This window comes from Manis javanica, chromosome 13, assembly GCF_040802235.1.
Source record: "Manis javanica isolate MJ-LG chromosome 13, MJ_LKY, whole genome shotgun sequence".
Classification (NCBI taxonomy): domain Eukaryota; kingdom Metazoa; phylum Chordata; class Mammalia; order Pholidota; family Manidae; genus Manis; species Manis javanica.
The window spans coordinates 23,576,548-23,596,474 of record NC_133168.1 but is presented as its reverse complement, the minus strand read 5'-3'; the positions used below and the strand labels follow the sequence as shown (position 1 = coordinate 23,596,474).

Sequence of the window (19,927 nt, the reverse complement as noted above, 5' to 3'; positions counted from 1 at the left end):
AGTACAAGGGCATTCATCACAGAAACTTTCGGTTTTGATCATGCATTATGACCTATAAACAATCAGGTCAAATATGAATATTCGTTTGATTTTTGTACTTGATTTATATGTTGATCCCACATTTCTCCTATTATTATTATTATTTTTATTTTTAATAAAATGCTGAAGTGGTAGGTAGATGCAAGATAAAGGTAGAAAACATAGTTTAGTGCTGTAAGAGGGCAAATGTAGATGATCAGATGATCAGGTGTGTGCCTATGGACTAAGTATTAATCCAGGCTAGACAAGGGCAGCAAAACATCCACAGATGCAGAAGATTTCTCTCAAAGCAGGGGGGGTGAGGTTCTGAGCCTCACCTCTGTTGATCCCCAAATTCTCACCTGATGGCCCCCCTGCGACTGTGCCTGTCTTAGGTTGTTCCTCCCTTGAGGAATCTTACCCGTCTCTGGCTAACCAGTCATCTTCCGGGGCCATACAGGGAAATGTAAAGTTGGTAAGTGAGAGAGAAGCCATATTGTTTGCAAAGGTTAGCTTTTTTCTTCTTTGCAGATTTATGCCCTGTGGCTTCTATGCCCAGCACTTGTCTCGAGGTATCTTTACCACCTGGAGGAATTATGATACTCGGTAAATTCGATATGAGGCACAAATTCTATTTAAGGGTTGTAATTAGGAAGGAAGAAGAAAAGCTATAGATGTAGCATATGAAGGAAACATGGGAGGATTGATTATTTCTTTGACATATCTTCTTGTATAGTACCTTAAGTATGTATAGGTTTTAAACTACTAACTAATTTGCACACACATATTAACATAATAGGAATACGGTGACATAAACAAAGCAAATCTATAATTACCAGCCATCTCCAGTGAAGCCAAGAAAACCATTTAGGCACCCTAGGCATTTGTGAAAATTTATCTATGATATGATGGATATTGTCCAACTGTACTTGAACCATCAGACAAATTAAAGCAGCCCATTTCTGGGATCTGTTCACATCCCATATGTTCTTTTAACCACAGATAGTCTATAGTCATGAGATTTTGGAGTGCTACAACTTGCACCCCTCCCAACTCCTGGTTGAGTTCCAACAGTACAGATCCGGTCAAATTCGTTGTCTCACTGTATGCACATGCCAGCCTAGACATCTCCCTCCTCATTCCTATGGCAAGTCCAGGAGACGGTGGGCTGGATGCAGCCACAACCGCAGCATCGTCCGGATACCTGTGGAGGCTTTTTGATGATCATCCCCCGGCACGAGTCCTCCAGAAAGTGCTGATGCCGGAAGCTCCTCCTCATATCGTATCTTAGTTCATTTTCTGGGTATCCAAGCTAGGCCTTGATCTTCTGCATAGAAACAAACAGACCCTTTGCCCACACTTTGACATGCCCTCTATATCACTGTGCAGAACTCATTGGAGGTCAGCACACAGTAACTGCTTTTTTTTTTTTTTTTTAATTAAGAGAAAGGAATATTATCAGAAAAGAGTACCTCCATAGCTGATCATCTGACACCCTTTAAGTGATCAACATTAAGGATATTTAAAGCATGCATTGATCTTTGATTTACCAATAGTTTTATCCTGAAAAGGAGTAATCCCCCTTTTCTTTCTTTCTTTCTTTTTTTTTTAATTTTTAATCTACACTTACATGAAGAATACTATGTTTACTATGCTCTCCCCTATATCAGGTCCCCCCTAACAACCACATTACGGTTACTGTCCATCAGCTTAGCAAAATGTTGTAGAGTCACTACTTGTCCTCTCTGTGTTGTGCAGCCCACCCTCCCCTTTCTCCCTCCCCCCCATGCATGCTAATCTTAATACCCCCCTTCTTCTTCCCCCCCATATCCCTCCCTGCTCACCCATCCTCCCCAGTTCCTTTCCCTTTGGTACCTGTTAGTGCATTTTTGGGTTCTGTAATTCCACTGCTGTTTTGTTCCTTCAGTTTTTCCTTTGTTCCTATACTCCTCAGATGAGTGAAATCATTTGGTATTTCTCTTTCTCCGCTTGGCTTATTTCACTGAGCATAATACTCTCCAGCTCCATCCATGTTGCTGCAAATGGTTGGATTTTTCCACTTCTTATGGCTGAGTAGTATTCCATTGTGTATATGTACCACTTCTTCTTTATCCATTCATCTACCGATGGGCATTTAGGTTGCTTCCAATTCTTGGCTATTGTAAATAGTGCTGCAATAAACATAGGGGTGCATCTGTCTTTCTCAAACTTGATTGCTGCGTTCTTAGGGTAAATTCCTAGGAGTGGAATTCCTGGGTCAAATGGTAGGTCTGTTTTGAGCATTTTGATGAACCTCCATACTGCTTTCCACAATTGTTGAACTAATTTACATTCCCACCAGCAGTGTAGGAGGGTTCCCCTTTCTCCACAGCCTCGCCAACATTTGTTGTTGTTTGTCTTTTGGATGGCAGCTATCCTTACTGGTGTGAGGTGATACCTCATTGTAGTTTTAATTTGCATTTCTCTGATAATTAGCGATGTGGAGCATCTTTTCATGTGTCTCTTGGCCATCTGTATTTCTTTTTTGGAGAACTGTCTGTTCAGTTCCTCTGCCCATTTTTTAATTGGGTTATTTGTTTTTTGTTTGTTGAGGCGTGTGAGCTCTTTATATATTCTGGACGTCAAGCCTTTATCGGATCTGTCATTTTCATATATATTCTCCCATACTGTAGTTCCTTTTTGTTCTATTGATGGTGTCTTTCACTGTACAGAAGCTTTTCAGCTTAATGTAGTCCCACTTGCTCATTTTTGCTGTTGTTTTCCTTGCCCGGGGAGATATGTTCAAGAAGAGGTCACTCATGTTTATGTCTAACAGGTTTTTGCCTACGTTTTTTTCCAAGAGTTCAATAGTTTCATGACTTACATTCAGGTCTTTGATCCATTTTGAGTTTACCTTTGTATATGGGGTTAGGCAATGGTCCAGTTTCATTCTCCTACATGTAGCTGTCCAGTTTTGCCAGCACCATCTGTTGAAGAGACTGTCATTTTGCCATTGTATGTCCATGGCTCCTTTATCAAATATTAATTGACCATATATGTTTGGGTTAATTTCTGGGGTCTCTAATCTGTTCCACTGGTCTGTGGCTCTGTTCTTGTGCCAGTACCAAATTGTCTTGATTACTATGGCTTTGTAGTAGAGCTTGAAGTTGGGCAGTGAGATCCCCCCTACTTTATTCTTCTTTTTCAGGATTGCTTTGGCTATTCGGGGTCTTTGGTGTTTCCATATGAATTTTTGAATTATTTGTTCCAATTCATTGAAGAATGTTGCTGGTAATTTGAGAGGGATTGCATCAAATCTGTATATTGCTTTGGGCAGGATGGCCATTTTAATGACATTAATTCTTCCTAGCCACGAGCATGGGATGAGTTTCCATTTATTAGTGTCCCCTTTAATTTCTCTTAAGAGTGACTTGTAGTTTTCAGAGTATAAGTCTTTCACTTCTTTGGTTAGGTTTATTCCTAGGTATTTTATTCTTTTTGATGCAATGGTGAATGGAATTGTTTTCCTGATTTCTCTTTCTATTGATTTGTTGTTAGTGTATAGGAAAGCTACAGATTTCTGTGTGTTAATTTTGTATTCTGCAACTTTGCTGTATTCCGATATAAGTTCTAGTAGTTTTGGAGTGGAGTCTTTAAAGTTTTTTATGTACAGTATCATATCATCTGCAAATAGTGACAGTTTAACTTCTTCTTTACCAATCTGGATTCCTTGTATTTCTTTGTTTTGTCTGATTGCCGTGGCTAGGACCTCCAGTACTATGTTAAATAACAGTGGGGAGAGTGGGCATCCCTCTCTTGTTCCTGATCTCAGAGGAAATGCTTTCAGCTTCTCGCTGTTCAGTATAATGCTGGCTGTGGGTTTATCATATATGGCCTTTATTATGTTGAGGTACTTGCCCTCTATTCCCATTTTGCTGAGAGTTTTTATCATGAATGGATGTTGAATTTTGTCAAATGCTTTTTAGGCATCTATGGAGATGATCATGTGGTTTTTGTCTTTCTTTTTGTTGATGTGGTGGATGATGTTGATGGATTTTTGAATGTTGTACCATCCTTGCATCCCTGGGATGAACCCCACTTGGTCATGGTATATGATCCTTTTGATATACTTTTGAATTCGGTTTGCTAATATTTTGTTGAGTATTTTTGCATCTACATTCATCAGGGATATTGGTCTTTAATTTTCTTTTTTGGTGGGGTCTTTGCCTGGTTTTGGTATTAGGGTGATGTTGGCCTCATAGAATGAGTTTGGGAGTATTCCCTCTTCTTCTATTTTGTGGAACACTTTAAGGAGAATGGGTATTATGTCTTCTCTGTGTGTCTGATAAAATTCCGAGGTAAATCTGTCCAGCCCCGGGGTTTTGTTCTTGGGTAGTTTTTTGATTACTGTTTCAATTTCATTGCTCGTAATTGGTTTGTTTAACTTTTGTGTTTCTTGCTTGGTCAGTCTTGGGAGGTTGTATTTTTCTAGGAAGTTGTCCATTTCTTCTAGGTTTTCCAGCTTGTTGGCATATAGGTTTTCATAGTAGTCTTTAATAATTCTTTGTATTTCTGTGGAGTCTGTCGTGATTTTTCCATTCTCATTTCTGATTATGTTGATTTGTGTTGACTCTCTTTTTCTCTTAATAAGTTGGGCTAGAGGCTTATCTATTTTGTTTATTTTCTCGAAGAACCAGCTCTTGGTTTCATTGATTTTTGCTATTGTTTTATTCTTCTCAATTTTGTTTATTTATTCTCTGATCTTTATGTCCCTCCTTCTGCTGACTTTAGGCCTCATTTGTTCTTCTTTTTCCAGTTTTAATAATTGTGATGTTAGACTATTCATTTGGGATTGTTCTTCCTTCTTCAAGTGTGCCTGGATTGCTACATACTTTCCTCTTAAGACTGCTTTCGCTGCATCCCGCAGAAGTTGGGGCTTAGTGTTGTTGATGTCATTTGTTTCTATATATTCCTTGATCTCTATTTTGATTTGTTCATTGATCCATTGATTATTTAGTAGCATGTTGTTAAGCCTCCATGTGTTTGTGAGTCTTTTTGTTTTCTTTGTAGAATTTATTTCTACTTTCATACCTTTGTGGTCTGAAAAATTGGTTGGTAGAATTTCAATATTTTGGAATTTACTGAGGCTCTTTTTGTGAGCTAGTATGTGGTCTATTCTGGAGAATGTTCCATGTGCACTTGAGAAGAATGTATATCCTGTTGCTTTTGGATGTAGAGTTCTATAGATGTCTATTAGGTCCATCTGTTCTAGTGTGTTGTTCAGTGCCTGTGTGTCTTTACTTATTTTCTGCCCGGTGGATCTATCCTTTGGGGTGAGTGGTGTGTTGAAGTCTCCTACAATGAATGCATTGCAGTCTATTTCCCTCTTTAGTTCTGTTAGTATTTGCTTCACATATGCTGGTGCTCCTGTATTGGGTGCATATATATTTAGAATGGTTATATCCTCTTGTTGGACTGAGCCCTTTATCATTATGTAGTATCCTTCTTTATCTCTTGTTACTTTCTTTGTTTTGAAGTCTATTTTGTCTGATATTAGTACTGCAACCCCTGCTTTCTTCTCACTGTTGTTTGCCTGAAATATGTTTTTCCATCCCTTGACTTTTAGTCTATGCTTATCTTTGGGTTTAAGGTGAGTTTCTTGTAAGCAGCATATAGATGGGTCTTGCTTTTTTATCCATTCTATTACTCTATGTCTTTTGATTGGTGCATTAAGTCCATTTACATTTAGGGTGACTATTGAGAGATATGTCCTTATTGCCATTGCAGGCTTTAGATTCGTGGTTACCAAAGGTTCAAGGTTAGCTTCTTTAGTATCTTACTGCCTAACTTGGCTCGCTTATTGAGCTGTTATATACACTGTCTGGAGAGTCTTTTCTTCTCTCCCTTCTTATTCCTCCTCCTCCATTCTTCATATGTTGTGTGTTTTGTTCTGTGCTCTTTTTAGGGGTGCTCCCATCTAGAGCAGTCCCTGTAGGATGCTCTGTAGAGGTGGTTTGTGGGAAGCAAATTCCCTCAGCTTTTGCTTGTCTGGGAATTGTTTAATCCCGCCATCATATTTAAATGATAGTCGTGCTGGATACAGTATCCTTGGTTCAAGGCCCTTCTGTTTCATTGCATTAAGTATATCATGCCATTCTCTTCTCTCCTGGAGGGTTTCTGTCAAGAAGTCTGATGTTAGCCTGATGGGTTTTCCTTTATAGGTGACCTTTTTCTCTCTAGCTGCCTTTAAAACTCTTTCCTTGTCCTTTATCCTTGCCATTTTAATTACTATGTGTCTTGGTGTTGTCCTCCTTGGATCCTTTCTGTTGGGAGTTCTGTGTAATTCCATGGTCTGTTCGATTATTTCCCCCCCCAGTTTGGGGAAGTTTTCAGCAATTATTTCTTCAAAGAGACTTTCTATCCCTTTTCCTCTTTCTTCTTCTTCTGGTATCCCTATAATACGAATATATTCCTTTCGGCTTGGTCACATATTTCTCTTAGAGTTGTTTCATTCCTGGAGATCCTTTTATCTCTCTCTATGTCAGCTTCTATACGTTCCTGTTCTCTGGCTTCTATTCCTTCAATGGCCTCTTGCATCTTATCCATTCTGCTTATAAATCCATCCAGGGATTGTTTCACTTCTGTGATCTCCTTCCTGACATCTGTGATCTCCTTCCGGACTTCATCCCACTGCTCTTGCATTTTTCTCTGCATCTCATCCCACTGCTCTTGCATTTTTCTCTGCATCTCATCCCATTGCTCTTGCATTTTTCTCTGCATCTCTATCAGCATGTTCATGATTTTTATTTTGAATTCTTTTTCAGGAGGACTAGTTAGGTCTGTCTCCCTCTCAGGTGTTGTCTCTGTGATCTTTGTCTGCCTGTAGTTTTGCCTTTTCATGGTGATAGAGATAATTTGCAGAGCTGGTACAAGTGACCACTGGAAGAGCTTCCCTTCTTGTTGGTTTGTGGCCTTCTCCTGGGAGAATAGCGACCTCTAGTGGCTTGTGCTGGGCAGCTGTGCACAGACAGGGCTTCTGCTTCCTGCCCAGTTGCTATGGGGTTTATCTCCACTGTTGCTGTGGGCTTGGCCTGGCTGGGGCTGTTCTTCCAAAATGGTGGAGCCCCGTTGGAGGGGGAGTGGCCGGGAGGCTATTTATCTCCGTAAGGGGCCTCTGTGCTCCCTGCTGCCCAGGGGGTTAGGGTGCCCAGAGATCCCCAGATTCCCTGCCTCTGGTCTAAGTGACCTGTCCTGCCCCTTTAAGACTTCCAAAAAGCACTCTCCAAACCAAAACAACAACAGCAACAATGCGAGAGGGAACAGAAAGAAAAAAAAGGAAAAAACACGCGATTTTTTTTTTTTGTCCTCAGGTGCCGGTCCCAGGCACCCGCTCACTGGTCCTGCTGCCCTGTCTCTCTAGCACCAGGGTCCCTGTCCTTTCAAGGCTTCCAAAAAGCACCCACCCACCGGTCCCGCAGGGAAAGAACGCTCGATATTCTTTGTCCTCAGGTGCCGGTCCCAGGCACCCGCTCACCAGTCCCGCCGCCCTGCCTCCCTAGCACCGGGGTCCCTGTCCCCTTAAGGCTTCCAAAAAGCACTAGCCAAAAAGAGAGAAAAAATGGGAAAAATGCGCGATTTCCTCCGTCCTCAGGTGCCGGTCTCAGGCACCTGCCCACCGGTCCCACAGGGAAAAACGCGGGATATTCTTTGCCCTCAGGTGCCGGTCCCAGGCACCCGCTCACTGGGCCCGCCGCCCTGCCTCCCTAGCACCGGGGTCCCTGTCCCTTTTTGGCTTCCAAAAAGCACTCGCAAAAAAGAAAAAAAAAAAGGGGAAAAACACGCAATTTCCTCTGTCCTCAAGTGCCGGTCTCAGGCACCCGCCCACCGGTCCCGCAGGGAAATACGTGGGATATTCTTTTTCCTCAGGCGCCAGTCCCAGGCACCCGCTCACCAGTCCTGCCGCCCTGCCTCCCTAGCACCGGGCTCCCTGTCCCTTTAAGGCTTCCAAAAAGCGCTCGCCAAAAAGAGAAAAAAAAAAGGGGAAAAACGTGCGATTTCCTCCATCCTCAGGCACCGGTCTCCGGCACCCACCCGCCGGTCCCGCAGGGAGAAACGTGGGATATTCTTTGTCCTCAGGCGCCGGTCCCAGGCACCTGCTCACCGGTCCCGCCACCCTGCCTCCCTAGCAATGGGAGCCCATCCCTTTAAGGCTTCCAAAAAGCACTCGCCAAAAAAAAAATCGCTCCGGTTTCTTTCCACCCGCCAGGAGCCGGGGGGAGGGGCGCTCGGGTCCCGCCGGGCTGGGGCTTGTATCTTACCCCCTTCGCAAGGCGCTGGGTTCTTGCAGGTGTGGATGTGGTCTGGATGTTGTCCTGTGTCCTGTGGTCTCTATTTTAGGAAGATTTTTCTTTATTATATTTTCTTAGCTCTATGTGTTTTTGGGAGGAGATTTCCACTGCTCTACTCACGCCGCCATCCTGGCTCCGCCCCCTGATCCACTTTGAATTTACTTTTGTATATGGGGTTAGACAATGGTCCAGTTTCATTCTCCTACATGTAGCTGTCCACTTTTGCCAGCACAATCTGTTGAAGAGACTGTCATTTCGCCATTGTATGTCCATGGCTCCTTTATCAAATATGAATTGACCATATATGTTTGGGCTAATATCTGGAGTCTCTAGTCTGTTCCACTGGTCTGTGGCTCTGTTCTTGTGCCAGTACCAAATTGTTTTGATTACTATGGCTTTATAGTAGAGCTTGAAGTTGGGGAGTGAGATCCCCCCTACTTTATTCTTCTTTCTCAGGATTGCTTTGGCTATTCGGGGTCTTTGGTGTTTCCATATGAATTTTTGAATTATTTGTTCCAGTTCATTGAAGAATGTTGCTGGTAATTTGATAGGGATTGCATCAAATCTGTATATTGCTTTGGGCAGGATGGCCATTTTGATGATATTGATTCTTCCTAGCCACGAGCATGGGATGTGTTTCCATTTGTTAGTGTCCCCTTCAATTTCTCTTTAGAGTGACTTGTAGTTTTCAGAGTATAGGTCATTCACTTCCTTGGTTAGATTTATTCCTAGGTATTTTATTCTTTTTGATGCAATTGTGAATGGAATAGTTTTCCTGATTTCTCTTTCTATTGGTTCATTGTTAGTGTATAGGAAAGCTACAGATTTCTGTGTGTAAATTTTGTATCCTGCAACTTTGCTGTATTCTGATATCAGTTCTAATAGTTTTGGGGTAGAGTCTTTAGGGTTTTTTATATATAATATCATGTCATCTGCAAATAGTGACAGTTTAACTTCTTCTTTACCAATCTGGATTCCTCGTATTTCTTTGTTTTGTCTGATTGCCGTGGCTAGGACCTCCAGTACTATGTTAAATAGCAGTGGGGAGAGTGGGCATCCCTGTCTAGTTCCCAGTCTCAGAGGAAAAGCTTTCAGCTTCTTGCTGTTCAGTATAATGTTGGCTGTGGGTTTATGATATATGACCTTTATTATGTTGAGGTACTTGCCCTCTATTCCCATTTTGCTGAGAGTTTTTATCATGAATGGATGTTGAATTTTGTCAAATGCTTTTTCAGCATCTATGGAGATGATCATGTGGTTTTTGTCTTTCTTTTTGTTGATGTGGTGGATGGTGTTGATGGATTTTTGAATGTTGTACCATCCTTGCATCCCTGGGATGAATCCCACTTGGTCATGGTGTATGATCCTTTTGATATACTTTTGAATTCGGTTTGCTAATATTTTGTTGAGTATTTTTGCATCTACATTCATCAGGGATATTGGTCTTTAATTTTCTTTTTTGGTGGGGTCTTTGCCTGGTTTTGGTAGTAGGGTGATGTTGGCTTCATAGAATGAGTTTGGGAGTATTCCCTCCTCTCCTATTTTTTGGAAAACTTTAAGGAGAATGTATATTATGTCTTTTCTGTGTGTCTGATAAAATTCTGAGGTAAATCCATCTGGCCCGGGTGTTTTGTTCTTGGGTAATTTTTTGATTAATGTTTCAATTTCTTCAGAATATGAATTTTACAGATTTCTTATTTTTATACAGGACTATACATATGTGTAAGGTCTACAGCCAATGAAAGAATTAAAAAGTTGGAGATGAAGTGACTAGAAAGTAGTCTACAACCTTCATTTTGCAATTAAAGAACTGGATGCTGTAGGGCGAACCCTGTTTCCTTCCAGCACTGAAATGGTGATTTGCCTTATATGGCAGAGGCTGCTGGGCCCAGCCTTGTCCCTTCACTAGTCAGGTTTCCTACACATGCCCACAGCTCTCTATGGCAGGCACCTGTGCCTCTCTGCCTGCCTACAGGCGTTCTCTTGTAGGAGGGAGGTGCTGGGAGTTCGTACATCCAGACCAGCTCTCAGCCAGTGGTGCAAGGTAGTTAAGTTATTGACCAGCTTCTTGCCCTCAAGTCGGACAGCTGTGGGGGAGGTGTTACCCCACCTCCCACGGCAGGACCTCTGCCTGCTGACCACACCTTGTGTTGTCTTCCCTGCATCACTCTCTCCTCCCTGCCAATGTCCCCTGAATACTTAATCCCACCTGCACTCACTCCTTGTCTCAGGGTACACTTCTGGGGGAGCCCACCCTGGCACCGAAGTCCAGCAGCTATGGCGGAGAGGGAAACCAAAGTGGTTCGGTTTTATATTTTTTAAAGACAAATACATTGGATTGTGTATTGGTGACCTGGAGGAAGAAGCAGATGTTTCTGTCTCAGTATGAGAGGCGTTCATCTCGTTCTTAACAAGCGCCAAGTTTTAGAATGTTTGTCTCAATTCGCACTAGGGAGTTACTAAGAACAAAATAAGAATACATATCAAGCAAGCTCAAAGCTGATCTAATGAGCAATTCTGAGGTAAAACTGAAAAAGCAGGCATATTTCCTCAAAAGCTAAAAGCAGCATTCGGGACACCTGTCTTTCGAGAGCAAAGCCCAACGTCCTGCAGGTGCCTTCAGAAGGACTATGTGGTCTGACTATGCTTGGTGTCTCTATTTGGTTTGCCATGTTTCAGATTTGCTTTAACCAAGACACTTTATCCCTATATGTCATTAAATTTGTATTGGAATAGCCCTAGAAAATTGCTTTAAACTTTGTTTTTTTAATCTTTTGTTCTTATTAAGCTGGTATTTGATAATACTTTAGCCTTTAAAACAGTATACAATTTTTATTAGCTAGGTTTTGCCAAGACGTTACAGGTTTTTAAAGTAAAGGCTTTTCTCTCTTTGACTGTTATACTGATAACTAAAGACATAAAAAGAGGGCACTAAATTCAAGCCACTGCCCCACTGGGTCTGAGGTCACTCAAAGATTAACTACGGATGAAAAATACAGTAGCATGGTGCATTGGTACAACTTTCTTCCTAAGGAAAAGTATTACACATTATTACATATCTTTAAAATAGTCATTGCTATAGCCACACTGACAGAAAAAACAATCTATGTTTTCAAGAACAAACCAAGATACTAGACTGCAAGTGAGCAAGTGAACTGCCTGAGTACACTCCATGAGCTGAAGGTCTCAGTGAAACAGGCCACAGGCCCCTAATTCCAGACCTTGCTGTCTAGATCAAAATTTGGTTATTTAATCTCACTACCAGGCTGAGGTGGATTTACCACAAATCCAGCAGAGCTCAAACATCAGGGCCCTACACATTCATCTATCATTACCAGAGCCCTGGGTGATCCGCTCATAGGATCTCACACGGTCACATGATTTTGTAAAATTTGTAAAAAGTGCAGTTAATTTAACTGCAATTTGTTAATATCTGCCTCCTAAAGAGGACCTCACTGAATTTTGTAAGTTTCAGATCCTACAAAATTGGAATCCTTTCTTTTGCTGTGTCCATTCAGCTGAACACTTACCCTACAACTCACAAACCCATCAAGCAGTTTCTCTTCCCAAAGAGACTTTTTATTACATTAGTTCAGGCCTCACAGCACCTCCCCAAGTAACAACTTCACTAATCCATGGACTTCCAGAAAATATTTTACAAGTACTCTGAACCTTTATGAGAAACTTAGGAAGTTTTAGTGCATCAGTGAGCATTTACCATCTGTGGGTTCCTACTGAGATCTGAGGTTTAAGTCAATTAGTGGTAACTCAGGCTTTTTGCAATGGGCTTTCAATAGAGAACAAGCAGATGCTGATGTTTTAAATTAAAAATGTACTCTCCTGTGGAGAATGTCCACACGGCATTTGCCTTCTTCAGCCGGTGTGATTCTGGTTACGTTTTGCATTCCAAGAGTGATTATGAGACTCATGAAAACACTGAATCCCCCCAAAATAGTTCTTTATAAGAAACTATAAGCTTTTGAATCCCATTACTTTGTGGACTTCTAATCATGCAGCTCTTTTGTCTTTGGTTTTTATGAGCCCCTGCAGTTCATTCTTCATTCTCCACTCCAAAACCCTAGCCAAAAAACTAGATGAAAAGAAATGAGCCCTAACATAATGGCAGGACACTCTGGAATTACCACGTTTCCAGACTTAAGCCTCTAAGTTTGTGATAGTTTGGTATGCAGCCATAGAAAACCAATGCGATGCCCAAACGCAGCCCAGAGAGGAGCTGGCAACTCACCGTTTTCTCCAACTCCTGATGTTGTAACTATCACTGCCAAGTTTGCCTGAAGTGGTTTCATTAACATTAATAATGGCTAACAATTACTGAGCTCAGACTAGATGCAGAGCTAAGTGCCTGACCTGCATTATCTCATGTAAGCCCAATAACTCAGAAAGTAGGTGTTCTTTAAAAGATGTCCCCTTATACAGATAAGGAGACTGATGCACAAGAAGGTTAAGTGATTTGCCCAGGATTACTTTTTGTTTGGCCACTTTCTTTCTTACCTAGGGCCTCTCTGCCCCAGCCTCTCCAAACACAGAGTCAGACATGTGACCCAGGCTGGCCAGTTGGACAGTCACATCCCCCTGGTCATGATGGCTTCTTCAGGGACGTTCGGGCATCGCATTGGTTTTCTATGGCTGCATACCAAACTACCACAAACTTAGAGGCTTAAAGTAACATTTATTTGTTAGCTCATGGTTCTGAAGGTCAGACATCCAAACAGCATGGCTGCCTTCTCTGCCAAGAGTATTACAAGGCTAAAAACAAGGCGTTGGCCAGGCTGAGTTCTCACCTTGAGGATCCGTGGGGGAAATCCACTTATGGAATCATTCTTGTTGGCAAAATTAAATTCCTTGCCCTTGTCAGACTAAGTCCCTGGTCCCTGTTGGCTGTGAGCATGGCCACTGGAAGGTCCTAGAGTCCACACATGTTCCCTGCTGCATGACCCCTTGCATCTTCAGGTGAGCAGTGGTGTGCTGAGTATTTCTCATGCTTCAAATCTCTCACTTTACCATCTCTGAGAGCAAGACCCAGATTTAAAGGTTCATGTGATTAGATCAGGCCCACCCAGACAGTCTCCTTATCTTAAGATTGCCTGATTTGGGGACTTAGTTATATATGTAAAATCCCTTCATAGCAGCACATAGATAAATGCTTGGTAGAATTACCTGGAAAGGGTGTTATATGCCGAGGCTGGGAATGTTCAGAGCCACTCCTAAACCTCTGCCTTCCACAGGTATATAAGCCAAGCTGGGCCACTTGGGATCCTGTAACCAAACATTCTCTCTTCTCTGGGCTCTCTAACTGTATATACAGCACATGCTAAATGCTGTGAAATGAGGAGATTATGCCTAACAATTAAGCCAAATTAGATGAAAGAAAAGTCTAGAGAGAGAGGTTGCTGATAACAGTCTGTGAACATCTGGATACAGGTATCTGTTAGCTTGAGTTGCCAGCTGTTACTTTACAACCAAAGAGTTCTGACCAACACAACTAAATTTTTCTCAATGCAAAACCCAAACTCTTAACTATGAAATTTTGCAGAAGGAAGTAAATAATAAAGACTAGAGCAAAGTTAGCAGAAGGAAGTAAATAAAGATTAGAGCAGAAATAAGCAAAACAGAGACTAGAAAAACAATCAAAAAGTCAATAAGACTAAGAGCTGGTTATTTCAAAAGATAAACAAAATTGGCAAACTCTCAGGCAAACTTAAGAAACAGAAGACTAAAATAAATATAATCAGAAATGAATAAGGACACATTGTAACTGATGGCAGAGAAATACAAAGAATCATTAAAAAGCATTATGATTTATTATGCCAATAAAGTGGATAATCTAGAAGAACTGGATAAACTCCCAGAAACATGCAACCTACCAAGACTGAATCATGAGGAAATAGAAAATTTGAACAAACCAGTTACTAGTAAGATTGAATCAATAATCAAACCCACTCAACAAAGAAAACCCAAGACCACATGGTTTTACAGGTGAATTTGACCAAACATTAAAAGAATTAACACCAATCATTCTCAAACTCTTCCAAAAAATCGAAGAGGGACACTTTCAAACTCATTTTACAAAGCCAGTACTATCCAGATGTCAAAACCAGACAAGGACACTACAGGAAAATAAAAAATTACAGGCTAATATCCCTTGTGAAAATAAATGCAAAAATCCTCATAAAATACGAGTAAACCAAATTCAATAGCATATTAAAAGGATCATGCACCATGATCAAGTGGGATTTATGCCTGTGATGCAAGGATGGTTCAACATGCACAAATCAATAAATATGATACATCATATTAACAGAATGAAGGATAAAAATCTATGATCATCTCAGATGCAGAAAGAGCATCTGACAAAATTCATCTTTTTATGATCAAAACTCTCAAGAAATTAGGTACAAGAGTGTACCTCAACAAAATAAAGGTCAGATGTGACCAAGCCTACAGGTAACATCATATTCAACAGTAAAAACCTGAAGCCCCTTCATCTAAGGTAAGAACAAGACAAGGATTCCCACTCTTGCCATTTCCATTCAACATAGGACTTGAACTCACTTATTTTTTCCTCTCCAAGGACAGTGTCTGGGCGTACTCAGAATGGTCCAGCATTTGACATACCATCATAAGTTGTCCTACAATACAGCCTTTAACTAAACTGGACTGTCCCAAATCTCTGGTAATAGATTTGTTTATACCAAGAAGGTTGGGAAAGCACCAAAATCTGCTTGTGGCATGTGCCCAGGTCAACTTTGAGAAGTTCAAGCTGTATGACCTAAAGTTCATACAAGGTCATCTAAGATGGAAAAAACGTTAGCAGGACCTATGGTGATTTCATGTGTGCTAAATGTGTTTGTGACAGGATTAAGCATGCTCTCCTTATTGAGGAACAAGAAATAATTGTGAAAATATTGGTGGCATAAGCACAGAGTCAGAAAACTAAATAAGAAGATGAAGATTTTTGAGTAATAAAAAATATTTAAAGACTTGTTTTGTTAAAAAAACAAAAAACATAGTACTCATAACTAATGGAAGCCCTAACCAGTGCAATTAGGAAGAAAAAGAAAAGAAGTCATCCAAAATGGAAAATAAGAAGTAAAATTATCTTTCTTTGCAAGTGACATAATCATGTATGCAGACAACCCTAAAGTTCCCACCCTCACATACACATACACACACATACACACACAAACACACAAATTGTTAGAATGAATAAATAAATTCAGTAGAGTTTCAGGACCCAAAATCAACATACAAAAATCAGCTGTCTTTCTATACACTAACAAACTTTCTGAAAAGGAAACTAACAAAACAACCCCATTAAAATTGCATCAAAAAGAATAAAATCCTTAGGAATTATCATCCAAATATGTGAAAGACTTGCACACTAAAAACTATAAAACATTGATGAAAGAAATTAAAGAAGGCACAAATGAATGGAAAGACATTTGTGTTCATGGATTGGAAGACTTAATATTATTAAAATGTTCATATTACCCAAAGTAATCTAGAGATCCAGTGCTATCCCCATCAAAATCCCAAATTCACTTTTTACAGAAAAAATATTCTAAAATTCATATGGACTCAAAAAAGTCCCAGAATAGGCAAAGTGATCTTGTGAAAGAACAATAGTAGAGCTATCACACAAGCATCACAATTTCAGGTTTTAATATTTATTTCAAAGTTACAGTACTTAAAGCAGTATAGTATAAAGACAGACATAGAGGCAATGGAACAGAACAGAGCCCAGAAACAAACCCATGCAAAAACAGTCAACTGATTTTTGATGAGTATTGAGAATACACAAAGGGAAAAGACAGTCTCTTCAACAGATGGTGCTGGGAAAACTGGATGTCCACATGCAGAAGAACGAAATTGGATCCTTTTTTTGTACCATACACAAAATCAATCCAAAATGGAGTAAAGACTTGAACATTAGACCTGAAACTGTGAAACTCCTAGAAGAAAACATAGGAGAAAAGCTCTTGGCATTGGTCTTGACAAAGCTTTCTAGAATGTGACACCAAGAACACAGGCTACAAAAACAAGCTGGTGGAATCAATCAAACCCAAAAGCTTCTGCACAGATAAGGAAACAACAGAGTGAAAATTCTGTGTACAGAATAGGAGAAAATATTTGCAAACCATATATTTAATAAGGGGTTAATATACACAATACATAAGAAACTTCTGCAACTCAATGGCAGACAAAAAAAAGACCTGATTAAAAAACGGACAGTGTATCTGAATAAACATTTCTCCAAAAAGACGTGCACATGGCCAATAGGAAAATGAAAATAGGAAGTACAAATCAAAACCACAGTGAGATAACACCTCATACCTGTTAGAAGGGTTGTATCAAAAAAAATGAGACAGTAAATATTAGAGAGGACATGGAGAAACTGGAACGCTCATGGGCTGTTTTGAGGAATGTAAACTAGTGCAGCTACTGTGGAAAACAGTATTATGGCAGTACCTCAAAAAGTTACTAATAGAACTACCACATGATCCAGCAATCCCACTTATGGGTATATATCCAAAAGATTCTAAATAAGGATCTTGAAGAAATACCTGCCTTCCCATGTTCACTGTAGCATTATTCACAGGAGTGAAGATATGAAAACGGTCCAAATGTCCATTAACAGATGAATGAATAAGGAAAATGTGTATACATACAATGAGATATTACCCAACTTTTAAAAAGAAGGAAACTCCTGCCATATGCGTTGTCATGGATGAACTCAGAGGACATTGTTAAAATTAAATACAAAATGGAGACCAGATATGAAAATTTCCTGAGCGTACAAACCACAAAAATGAAACTTAATTTATTCTGTGAAACTTGAGTTGCTGCTAGTAAATGCTTCTGATAAGCATAAAAGAAATAAATTATCTTCCTAAAAATGGTGAAGATAATCACTTCTAAGCCATCCTCTGCCTCTGGAAACCCCCATTGTAATAAATATTCACCATAAAAGTTAAACAACTTCCTCATTTTCACTTTATAAACCTTTTTGTAATGTCATGTCCCTGGGCCTCACATCAGTCTTTGAATCTGAAAGCGTCCTGTTCATGAACTGTTCTTACATGCTCAATAAACTCTCAATAAGTACTATTTATTGATTTGATTGTTGTAATTTAGCTATTTCTGGATTTTTTTGACAATATTATACTAAGTGGAATAAGCCAGTCACAGAAGGACAAATATTGCATGATTCCACTTACATAAGGTATCTAAAATAGTCAAAATAATAGAAGCAGAGAATAGACTGGTTGCCAGGGTCTGGGGGGAGGGGGGAGAAAATGAGAAGTTGTTCAGTGGGAATAAAGTTTCAGTTATGCCAGCTGCATAAGTTCTAGAGATCTTCTATAAAACAATGTGGATAGTTAACAATACTGTATTATGCATTTAAACGTTTGTTAAGAGGGTCAATCTTATTTTCCCACCATAAAAAAATAAAAATAAACTGTTCCTACCACAAAAAAACAAACAAAGGGGCACAAGGGACCTTTGGGAGGTGATGGATAGATATATCTCTTACCTTGAGTGTGTAATGGTTTTGTGAGGATATGCGTATTTCCAAATTCATCAAATTGTACTCATTAAATATGTGGAGTTTTTCAATATCAATTATACTTCAATGAAGGTGTTTTTTAAAAGTTGCTTATAAAGAGAGTATTTTTCCTAGTGACTTCCATGGTAAATCGAAAGGCACATGTATAAAAATAGATGCAGTAGAGAAGAGGGACCCTGGCAGAGCTTGAGGTGCGCTGACTCTTCTTGGGCAGCAGCCTGTCCTCAGGGATTCTGACTTGATAGCTCTGTTGTATGTCCCAAGCATCAGGACTTTTTGAAGCTCCCTAGGTGACTTTGAAACGCAGTCATGGTTGAAGTCATTTGATGTATAACAGTGCTTCTCCAATATGAATAAGCATACACATAACTTGGGGATGTTGTTAAAATGCAGATTTTGATTCAGGAGGTTTAAGGTGGGGCTCAAGAGTCAGCATTTCTAAAAAGCTTCAGTAGATGCAGTACTGCTGATCCATGTATCACTTCTTGGATCAGCCAGGCTCTAGTAGATAGTAATACGTCAGGGTGGCATTTTTTGAATCGAAAGAACCAGAAGGGCAATTCTGATACAATTGGAACCTGTAGGACACGTAAACAGCGCCTCTTCAGCACTGGCTGGTGTGAGATCATCGCGGGGGAAATCCGTGAGCGGGGTTCCAGCTTCCTTGTTTCGTTTCCATAAACTCCTTAAGCAACCACATCACAGACCTGTTGTAATGATCTAAGCCAATCATTGTTGGGAAAGGGAGAGAACAGTTTCCCTTTATGAGCAGAGACAATCTGGAGTGGGAAAGATACATTCATTTATTTTTTGTATTGTAGCAGCTTAACAGACACCATAAACACCGGGAGGACTCATCTAGTACACTTGCCCTACAGCCATTTTTCAGGTGTCATAATTCTATGAAAAAAAGAAAGCCCTTGGGAAAGTATAATGAATGTGTCCTTTATTATTGAATTTCTAACTGTACTGATATGTTCTCAGACTCTTAGCTTTTTTCTACATGGCAACATCAGTTGCCAATACCTATATCACTAAGCTTGTTGGACGCTTCTTACTTGATACACCAACACAAGGCATTTTTGGTAAAATAAAACAAGTAGAACATTTCAGGATTTCTGTTCTCCATAAATGTTTCTACCTAAAATAGTGAAAAAAAGACAAACTTTTCACAGTTACAACACTATTGTGTTTTGTTTTATCATTATGGCCAGTGCATGCACCTCCAGTCACACTACATACAGACCCTTCAGTAACCCCCACAGGGAAAGAAGTAAATGTATTCTATACTAGACCGGGAAGGAACCCCCTTCCTGCTACAGTCCTATCGCAGGACCACTCTCTTGCATGCATCCTACCTGACGGACAAGATTTGCTTATGTTGGTGGCATTAAAACATGTGTCTTATTGCCCCTAAAGCCTTTGTGGATTGGGAACTTCTTCTGCCTTGAGGATTACTATAATTTTTGTTACCTGTATCAATATCTTGCTGTATCTTAATTTTTATTATGTCTAAGTTGTTGTTATCTACTCTTGCTATTGTGGAATCTGGTTCCAGTGCTCCAGCTTTCTTGCACAGGGACCATTGCAGATGATTGAAAGCATGTAGGTTATAAGGCAAGAATCCTGGAGCGGTGGAGTGTGGGGAAGTTGGGGTTCCTATGGCCAGGATCCTCAGACTTAAACCACTTTATGATGTAACTGGCCTGTTAGTAGGCTACAGCTTCAACAGAGAGACACCTGAGCCCCATAGGCATGTTAACACGTACGGCTGCCTCCCTTATACAACTGCAAGTACAAACCAAGGAGGAATCACTGAAGCTGAGGTACGTCCACCAGAATAACATCTTGTTGCCAGCACCCACTGCACTGAACCACGGAGACTCCATTGAGTGGATGTGGCCTTGGACCTTTTGACACATGGACCAACAATGGCTGGCTCTCCTGGCACCTTGGGGACAAGGCATGGAAGCTGGCCTCCTGCATACTCCTG

At 40.4% G+C, this 19,927-nt stretch overlaps 1 pseudogene; it reads left to right on the top strand.

Moving 5' to 3' along the window:
- The first annotated feature begins 14,960 nt into the window (after window positions 1-14,960).
- LOC118967625 (large ribosomal subunit protein eL34-like) lies at window positions 14,961-15,307 on the top strand (annotated as a pseudogene).
- Window positions 15,308-19,927: the final 4,620 nt, after the last annotated feature.